The sequence below is a fragment of the Schistocerca cancellata genome, chromosome 3 (genome assembly GCF_023864275.1).
Source record: "Schistocerca cancellata isolate TAMUIC-IGC-003103 chromosome 3, iqSchCanc2.1, whole genome shotgun sequence".
NCBI lineage: Eukaryota > Metazoa > Arthropoda > Insecta > Orthoptera > Acrididae > Schistocerca > Schistocerca cancellata.
Window position 1 is genome coordinate 818498622 of NC_064628.1, and position 10587 is coordinate 818509208.

The window sequence follows — 10587 nt, forward strand, 5'->3', positions numbered from 1 at the left end:
AATCAGACGATGAACGCAGCAGCTCTAAATAGTCTGTTGAAGAAGTATGTGCCCTGGCTCTGGACATTAGAGTGTCAAGAAGCATTCGAAGAGATAAAGAAGCAATTAGTAAATGCACCGCTTTTGTACCATCCGGCCGGCCGGAGTGGCCGTGCGGTTCTGGCCGCTACAGTCTGGAACCGAGCGACTGCTACGGTCGCAGGTTCGAATCCTGCCTCGGGCATGGATGTGTGTGATGTCCTTAGGTTAGTTAGGTTTAATTAGTTCTAAGTTCTAGGCGACTAATGACCTCAGAAGTTGAGTCGAATAGTGCTCAGAGCCATTTGTACCATCCAGACATGCAAGAAGAATTTTACTTGTCAACTGATTCTTCGAATGTGGGTATTGGAGCGTGCCTTTTCCAAGTACGCAAGATAAATGGAGAACTCACCTTCTGTCCTACTGCGTTTGCTAGTCGTGTTTTGTCCAACTGTGAACGAACTTTCACGACGACAGAATTAGAGGCTCTTGCGGCCATCTGGGGATTTAAAAAATTTCATTATTTTCTATATGGGTCAATGACTACCGTATATTGCGATCATCAATCATTAACGTTTTTAGAAACGTGTCAACTGTTACACCCCAGACTGGCTAGATGGACTCTCGCTCTGCAACAATACCAATTTAAGATCGTGCATGTCTCAGCACAGCAAAACATTATTGCTGACGCTCTATCAAGGTCACCACAGGGTTTGACCAAAGAGATTGAAGTAAATAATAACTCAGAATTACCTGTATTGCTGCTGCAGGAAAATCCATATAAGATGTACTACGTCAATTTGTGTGCGCATATGGCACAGTTACAGAAAAGAGATGCTCAATGGGGAAGTGTCATTCAAAGGTTACAACAGCAACCTTCGGATCAGATGGCAAATTATTACAAGCTGGTAAATGGCGTATTATTTTTCCGCTGTGGAAGGCCAAACAAAGTCCGTTGGTGTGTTTGTATACCTGAGGCGCAAATAGAGAAACTCGTATGGTTCACCCATTTAACCTGGGGACATTTCGGTGCGACAAAATGTGCAGACAAGATAAGTGTGTACTGTTATTTTCCCAACATAAAGCGCAGAGTCCATGAGGTCTCGAAGAAATGCATAATCTGTCAAAAAGCAAAGCCGGATTCGAAAGGGAGTAAGCACCCATTATGCTCTATATTAGTTCGAGAACCAAAAGAATTAAGTTCGTGCGATCTGTGTGGACCGTTACCTACTTCAAGAGGAGGTGTTAGATATCTGTTGGCATTTCTCGATGTGTGTACGAAATACGTAAAGCTATACCCAATAATGGCGGCTACAGCCAAAGTAATTGTATTAAGATTGAGAAGGGATTATCTTCCACATGTTGGAATACCTAAGGCGATAATAACAGACAATGCTAAGATATTCACGGGACTCCGATGGAAACAGGCTTTGTCTCAAGTCGGTGTGAAACACATACTAACATCATTTTACCACCCACAAGGCAATTTGGTTGAGAGAATTTTTAGAGAGTTCAATCGATTTATGAGGACCTATTGCCATAATAAGCAGACTGAGCGGGCAAATTATGTGGAAGAATTTGAGCAGATATACAACATGCCCCACTCCTCCACTGGATATACACCTCATGAATTGATGTTCGAGGCAAAAGAAGAAAACTTCTGGACTGAACATATGCCCAAAACTCAGGAAACTGAGATGCCTTGGGAAGAAAAAATAAGACAAGCCATCATAAATATGACGCAAAATGCTGATCAGAGAAAACAACAATATGACAAATTAATCAAGAGGATACAGGCGTACCACGTCGGAGAGAAGGTACTAGTCAAAAGACATACCAAATCATCCTTAATAAAGAAGAGTATAAAGAAATGGGAGTTACTATGTACTGGCGCATACATCATTCTACAAATTCCGAACCCTGGGGCTTATCTGTTAGCATACCCGGGATCCAACAAAATTAAAGGGTTATTTTCCCATAACGACTTGAAAAAAATTTAATGAAAATTAGAAGATAGGGAGGAATGGTGTTGCGAGTGACAGAAATGAACGTTAGTGTTAGAAAACTTTAAACTGAAATAATTAATCAGTGACACAGATTGTAGAAATAGTGACTAACTATTACTATCGAGTGTTGCAAACAAGATAGTGGAGATAGGCTTCGCCTGTGTTTGGGTAAACATAGAACTTTAGCATTGCTAGTGTCATCAAGAATTATAAAGGATCTGAATGATCTTCAAGAAGAAAGAAATATTTCCCGCAAATGACGCTGCATAATCAAAAGAGGTTCCCAGTGAATGTTCATATATAATTTCAAGTGCACGCTTAGATGTGTAAACGTGTGAAGTGAAGTTGTGCGGTTAAGTAGTGATCATGAGCGACGGTTAACGCCTCAAAGATAATTTCCCGCGCAAAACAATTGACGTCGGCGCGAGAGTTAGAATCGATATAGACGACACAGATATGCTTTGTAAGAGACTCGCATCAAACGCGAGGGGAAACTGATTGATGTTGAACTTCAAAAAAGTGTCATAATTAGAAGTTAAGAGTTCTTGATTTATTGTTGAATGTCAAAAGAAAGTAATATTCATAGAATCAGTAGTTATTTAATGGGTCTTGTTCACTTTGGAATTTTGTTTGAAAATCCATTTCCATATATGTGCATGTATGAATACCGGATGAATCAGAGAATAAACGAAAGAAGTGAATCCACATTCCTCACTACTAATAACTTTTACATTACAGCAATCAAGCGGAGAAATATATGTATTTAGGATTTAGGAGTATAGATAAATGATACGACTTTTCAAGGAAATGATGGATTATGTCCTTGTATAAAATGAACCACACTTTCCATTATTCGATTATTTGAATCGAAAATCTACTGCAAGTTGCATGAATCCTTTAAATTAGGAAGAATAAATCATTGACAGAAAATGTGTCAGAATTTTTGGACTTATAAGCACAAGTGGTGATGCGGAGTCCAAAAGAAAATTCAAACTAGAGTAAATATTATGATGTTTTCTGCAACAGCATTAATCAATGGATAAATGGAAACCTTAAGTCAATGGCTAAATTCCTTGCAGTACATCGCAAGAAAAAGGATGCATGAAGCCATAGGGGTTTTGTTTTCAAAAAGGAGAATCTTGGACGGTGCAACCTAACCAGTTCTTTTGCAGGAAGAGTTTCCCTTTCGGTCATTGCTAATTCTTTTGGAATGAATGTTGCATGTAAAATCTGGTATCCCTGTCCCTTCTACTCTTCCCATTGTGGGCCGCGTAGAAGACCGACTACAAATGTGGACGTCGGGGACATGCAAGATCCGGGGGAGTTTCAGCACCGCAAGATATTGTCCTGGGAACAAGATTATAAAAAAAAAAAACCCTCGAGTTATTGATTATAAATTTTTTTTAGCTAGAGGCACAAATCAGTCTTCTCCAAATCGTTATATAAATCGATCCCTATCTTTCCTTTAGAGATCAATTGCAAAATTTTTTCTCTCTTCTCTAGGCTTTAATATCTTCTATGTACCGTAGGCTGGGGGTCTAGGCTTAAGAGGTTTTCCAAGGTTTCCCTGCTTAAGAAAGTTCCCGAATGGGTAGACCCTGATAACAGTTTCATGAAAGATTATCTTCCTTGGTTGTGCACAGCATACATAACACTTTGATGCACGTAAAAGCAATACAGCCGCGGTACCTGTCTCTTCATTTCTTCTGTTATCAATGTTTCTTTTCTTCGTCTGTCTTAAACATAATTATTTTTTTTCAGTCGGAGGACTGACACTCATCATTTCCGGGTTACCCACACTAATACACTTGGGCCCATTACGGTTCGGTGGCGGTAAATATTAATTACCGTCGCTGTTACTGGCTGTGTGAGACACTTTTATTGCTGTGTTTATTGCTCGGAATGGACATTTAGTTAAGAGACAAGTACGTAAACACACATATATATCCGTTAACGCTTTATTGTGTATCAAACTGTAACACCTGCGTTCTATACATATTAGTCCTTCTGCGTACTTACGGAAATTTTGCTGACCGTAGTTCTTCAATAACATCGTTAATATTTGCGGGACTGGATTATTAAAAATGCCATAAGCTGCTGTGGTATTTGGAGAGTCCCTGAGCTGTGTAAATACACTCCTGGAAATTGAAATAAGAACACCGTGAATTCATTGTCCCAGGAAGGGGAAACTTTATTGACACATTCCTGGGGTCAGATACATCACATGATCACACTGACAGAACCACAGGCACATAGACACAGGCAACAGAGCATGCACAATGTCGGCACTAGTACAGTGTATATCCACCTTTCGCAGCAATGCAGGCTGCTATTCTCCCATGGAGACCATCGTAGAGATGCTGGATGTAGTCCTGTGGAACGGCTTGCCATGCCATTTCCACCTGGCGCCTCAGTTGGACCAGCGTTCGTGCTGGACGTGCAGACCGCGTGAGACGACGCTTCATCCAGTCCCAAACATGCTCAATGGGGGACAGATCCGGAGATCTTGCTGGCCAGGGTAGTTGACTTACACCTTCTAGAGCACGTTGGGTGGCACGGGATACATGCGGACGTGCATTGTCCTGTTGGAACAGCAAGTTCCCTTGCCGGTCTAGGAATGGTAGAACGATGGGTTCGATGACGGTTTGGATGTACCGTGCACTATTCAGTGTCCCCTCGACGATCACCAGTGGTGTACGGCCAGTGTAGGAGATCGCTCCCCACACCATGATGCCGGGTGTTGGCCCTGTGTGCCTCGGTCGTATGCAGTCCTGATAGTGGCGCTCACCTGCACGGCGCCAAACACGCATATGACCATCATTGGCACCAAGGCAGAAGCGACTCTCATCGCTGAAGACGACACGTCTCCATTTGTCCCTCCATTCACGCCTGTCGCGACACCACTGGAGGCGGGCTGCACGATGTTGGGGCGTGAGCGGAAGAAGGCCTAACGGTGTGCGGGACCGTAGCCCAGCTTCATGGAGACGGTTGCGAATGGTCCTCGCCGATACCCCAGGAGCAACAGTGTCCCTAATTTGCTGGGAAGTGGCGGTGCGGTCCCCTACGGCACTGCGTAGGATCCTACGGTCTTGGCGTGCATCCGTGCGCCGCTGCGGTCCGGTCCCAGGTCGACGGGCACGTGCACCTTCCGCCGACCACTGGCGACAACATCGATGTACTGTGGAGACCTCACGCCCCACGTGTTGAGCAATTCGGCGGTACGTCCACCCGGCCTCCCGCATGCCCACTATACGCCCTCGCTCAAAGTCCGTCAACTGCACATACGGTTCACGTCCACGCTGTCGCGGCATGCTACTAGTGTTAAAGACTGCGATGGAGCTCCGTATGCCACGGCAAACTGGCTGACACTGACGGCGGCGGTGCACAAATGCTGCGCAGCTAGCGCCATTCGACGGCCAACACCGCGGTTCCTGGTGTGTCCGCTGTGCCGTGCGTGTGATCATTGCTTGTACAGCCCTCTCGCAGTGTCCGGAGCAAGTATGGTGGGTCTGACACACCGGTGTCAATGTGTTCTTTATTATTTCCAGGAGTGTAGATAGCTCGCGAAATCGGTAAATCAAAATTAGGCTCACAAACTTCGCTCGCTGCGAGGGGCATTTTTTTTTATTTTTTTACCTGATACTATATTTATTTTATTTTCATATGTAAAATATTTCAAGTTATCATTTTTCAATAGAGAAACTTCAGCCTCACATTTTAATGTTCGGATAATAAGTTGCCCTCTCTTTATCTAAGAATAGATGATGAATGCAGCTAGCCGCTATCTCTGTGTAATGTCTTGTCTGTATAGACGTGTATCTGTTGCCTTTAAGATCCCTTCACCTTCACACATAAATCTATACAGTAAAGTAAGGCCCTCCCAGTTCTTGGCTGATCCGTGATAAGACAGGCGAAAAATTAGACTAATGGAGGATTATTAGTATTATCTCTATTTTCATTCGCTCTCTCTCTTTCTCTCCTTTATCTACGTACACTTTTTAATATAATATTTCATTACGTGAAATCAGCCAAATAGGAACTTTGGTGGAGTCCTTCGTCTTGGTAATCAGCGGGTGGCTTTACATTTATTATTACTGTTAAACACTGCAGTCAGTCGGGAGAATCAGTCGTTTGGACAATTTGTTCCTTTTACGAAAGATTGCGAATTCCAGATGTGTACGAAGCCTTTTTGAACGATTTAACACAGAATAAGTGATTGCAGGCTCTCTTCGACACAGCTTAAATTACAGGGCCAACGTGATCATCAAAAGATTCAGAAAAAACTCATTCGTTCATTCACTCCAGAACAAAAAAGTCACAAACCTTATTTATGGAGGAAATTGTGTATTAAATCCATCTCCATTACATGTCCAGATCTCCGGAGATTTCACGCCTTAATTATTTTCCTTTTACAGTCTCTTTCTCTTCAAACAAACCGCTAGCGGGACGATTGTTAATCGGCTCGCTTTAGCGAGAAGAAAAGCAGAATATGTATCTCTCAGAAACACGTCAATCCCTCAACAGATACTCCAGAAGCTGTGCAAGTTACCACTCTAGCAACCATGGAGAATGCATATATGCATCTCTGTTATTTAAAAGAATAAACGCACTAGAAAATACTTTGGCGTCGTCGAGCTGTCGCCGCATATATTACGAGAAAATCAGATCAGATAACTTATCCAAAGTGAATGAATGTGGATGGTTTGATTGAAAATGATTAATTTGTGCGTGGTAGAGGGTATTTTCTGTGGGGAAATTACACAATGACTGTTAGCAGAATATGGAATCGGTGGGTTCAGGAGGGTAATACGGAACGCCACGAATCACTAGCAGTCGAGATGACAGGCATCTTATCCGTATGGCTGTAACGGATCGTGCAGCCACGTCTCGATCCCAAAGTCAACAGATGGGGACTTTTTCGAGACAACAACCATCTGCACGAACAGTTCGACGACGTTTACAGCAGCATGGACTATCAGCTCGGAGACCATGGCTGCGGTTACCCTTGATCCTGCATCAGACAGGAGCGCATGAGGTAGTGTACTCAACGAGGAACCTGGGTGCACAAATGGCAAAACGTCGTTTTTTCGGATGAATTCAGGTTCTGTTTACAGCATCATGATCGCAGCATCCGTGTTTGGCGACATCACGACGAACTCACATTGGAAGCGTCTATTCGTCATCGCCATACTGGCGTATCACCAGGTGTGATGGTATGGGGTGCCATTGGTTACATGTCTCGGTCACCTCTCGTTCGCACTGACGGCACTTTGAACAGTGGACGTTACATTTCAGATGTTTTACGACCCCTGGCTCTACCCTTCATTCGATCCCTGAGAAACCCTACGTTTCAGCAAGATAATGCATGACCGCATGTTGCAGGTCCTGTACGGGCCCTTCTGGATAAAGAAAAAGTTCGACTGCTGCCCTGGCCAGCACATTCTCCATATCTCTCACCAATTGAAAACGTCTGGTCAATGGTGGCCGAGCAACTGGCTCGTCACAATACGCCAGTCACTACTCTTGATGAACTGTGGTATCGTGTTGAAGCTGCACGGGCAGATGTACCTGGATTTCTCAAAGTATCTATGCACCGAAATTACGTGAAAATGTAATCACATGTCAGTTCTGGTATAATATATTTGTCCAATGAATACCCGTTTATCATCTGTATTTATTCTTGGTGTAGCAATTTTAATGGCCAGTAGTGTAAATCCTACTTTTCCACATAATTTCTGTTCGATGCGATGGCCCTAAGCCAGCTTATACGGAGGTTCCGCATGGTACCACTCCACTGGTCGGGGTCGGAGCCAAAGATGTGCTCCATCAATAGCCTCCTCACCATTTAGGTACTGCTTCCCGCAGAATGCACCCCTCACTGAGCCAAACACATAGAAGTTGCGAGATCTGGGCTGTAGGGTGAATGAGGAAGAACAGTCCAATGGTGTGAGAGATTCCGCTGTTCACAGACGTATGTGGGGCTTGCATTGTCGTGGAGAAGAAGAAGTTCGTGTCCACTTTTGTGGTGACAAACACTCTGAAGTAACTTCTTCCTTGCCGGCCAAGGTGGCGGAGCGGTTCTAGGCGCTTCAGTCTGGAATCGTGCAACCACTACGGTCGCAGGTTCGAGTCCTCCCTCGGGCATCATGGATGTGTGTGATATCCTCAAGTTAGTAAGGTTTAAGTAATTCTAAGTTCTAGCGGACTGATGACCTCAGATGTTAAGTCCCATAGTGCTCAGAGCCATTTGAATTTGGTTCTTCCTTTTCCTGAGGGTCGCGCATACACTCGCCCTGATTGTCGCAGCGAAAGAGAGGAAATAAAGCAGAATAACGAGTGCCACAAGATCGTGCGAATGAAGGTGCAGCTTTGAACTTTTTCTTCAGAGGAGACTTAGTGTTGCGCCACTCCACGGATTGCCGTTTTGTTTCCTGTTCGAAGCGATGAACCCATGTTTTATTCTCTGTGACAATGTTCAACAAAAAATTGTCAGAATCAGCCTCGTAACGTGCAAGCAGTTTCTCACACATGGCGCTTCGTCTCCCGTTAGGAGGCGAGGAACGCAGCGGGCACTTTTGAGTAACCCAACTGGTGTACTAGTGTGTCAGAACTACCACCAGAGACGCTCAGTTGTACAGTGAGGTGTTTGTGATCTGTCGATCACCTCGAATGAGAGTGTCCGCACGTTCCAACATTGCAGGAGTCACAGCTGCGTGCGGCCGGCCTGTGACCAGGAGATCGGACAGGTTTCTTAATAAATTCTTGATCTTACCTTCCCAGCGTTTATCCTGTCGTACAGGGTCCGCAGCTCTTGACGATTTCAGAAAATTATTGTTATTCTTTCTTTAATCTTTGCATCCGGGTGCCCTTTCTGTTACCGCAGTTACCTGACGGGGGTAAGTTGTGCACGCCAGCATTCTGTGAATCGTTTGAAACCTTCCCGTCATAGATATCTCCTTTGTTACTTAATAACCGTCTCCTCTATATCTCTTTTGTTACGCAACCTTCCATTTTACAATAACCTATGAAACCTTCCCTTAGCATTTCTACCTCTTGCTTAATAATGACAAATGAAATATTCCCTTTGAAATTAATTCTCTTTCTCAATCTTCGCATACAAATTTAAATGCTGCTTATTAAAAGTAACTTTCTCATTATTTCGACGAAACAGAATGTGTCGTCGTCGTGGCCCTCACTCTTTACCTGCAATAACCCAAAACTGTTCCTTACCTCTAACGCTATAGATACAGCAATAAGGAATAGCGCAGTAGGCAGTACAGTTGAAGAGGAATGGACATCTCTAAAAAGGGCCATCACAGATGTTGGGAAGGAAAACATAGGTACCAAGAAGGTAGCTGCGAAGAAACCATGGGTAACAGAAGAAATACTTCAGTTGATTGATGGAACGAGGAAGTACGAACATCTTCCGGGAAAATCAGGAATACAGAAATACAAGTCGCTGAGGAATGAAATAAATAGGAAGTGCAGGGAAGCTAAGACGAAACGGCTGCAGGAAAAATGTGAAGACATCGAAAAAGATATGACTGTCGGAAGGACAGACCCAACATACAGGAAAGTCAAAGCAAACTTTGGTGACATTAAAAGCAACGGTGGTGACATTAGGAGTGCAACGGGAATTCCACTGTTAAATGCAGAGGAGAGAGCAGATAGGAGGAAAGAATACATTGAAAGCCTGTATGAGGGTGAAGATTTGTCTGATGTGATAGAAGAAGAAACAGGAGTCGATTTAGAAGAGATAAGGGATCCCGTATTAGAATCGGAATTTAAAAGAGCTTTGGAGGACTTGCGGTCAAGTAGGGCAGAAGAGATAGATAACATTCCATCAGAATTTCTAAAATCATTGGGGGAAGTGGCAACAAAACGACTATTCACGTTGGTGTGTAGAATATATGAGTCTGGCGATATATCATCTGACTTTCGGAAAAGCATCATCCACACAATTCCGAAGACGGCAAGAGCTGACAAGTGCGAGAATTATCGCACAATCAGCGTAACAGCTGCTTACAAGAATAATATACAGAAGACTGGAAAAGAAAATTGAGAATGCGCTAGGTGACGATCAGTTTGGCTTTAGGAAAAGTAAAGGGACGAGAGAGGCAATTCTGACGTTACGGCTAATAATGGAAGCAAGGCTAAAGAAAAATCAAGACACTTTCATAGGATTTGTCGACCTGGAAAAAGCGTTCGACAATATAAAATGGTGCAAGCTGTTCGAGATTCTGAAAAAAGTAGGGGTAAGCTATAGGGAGAGACGGGTCATATACAATATGTACAACAACCAAGAGGGAATAATAAGAGTGGACGATCAAGAACGAAGTGCTCGTATTAAGAAGGGTGTAAGACAAGGCTGTAGCCTTTCGCCCCTACTCTTCAATCTGTACATCGAGGAAGCAATGATGGAAATAAAAGAAAGGTTGAGGAGTGGAATTAAAATACAAGGTGAAAGGATATCAATGATACGACTCGCTGATGACATTGCTATCCTGAGTGAAAGTGAAGAAGAATTAAATGATCTGCTGAACGGAATGAACAGTCTAATGAG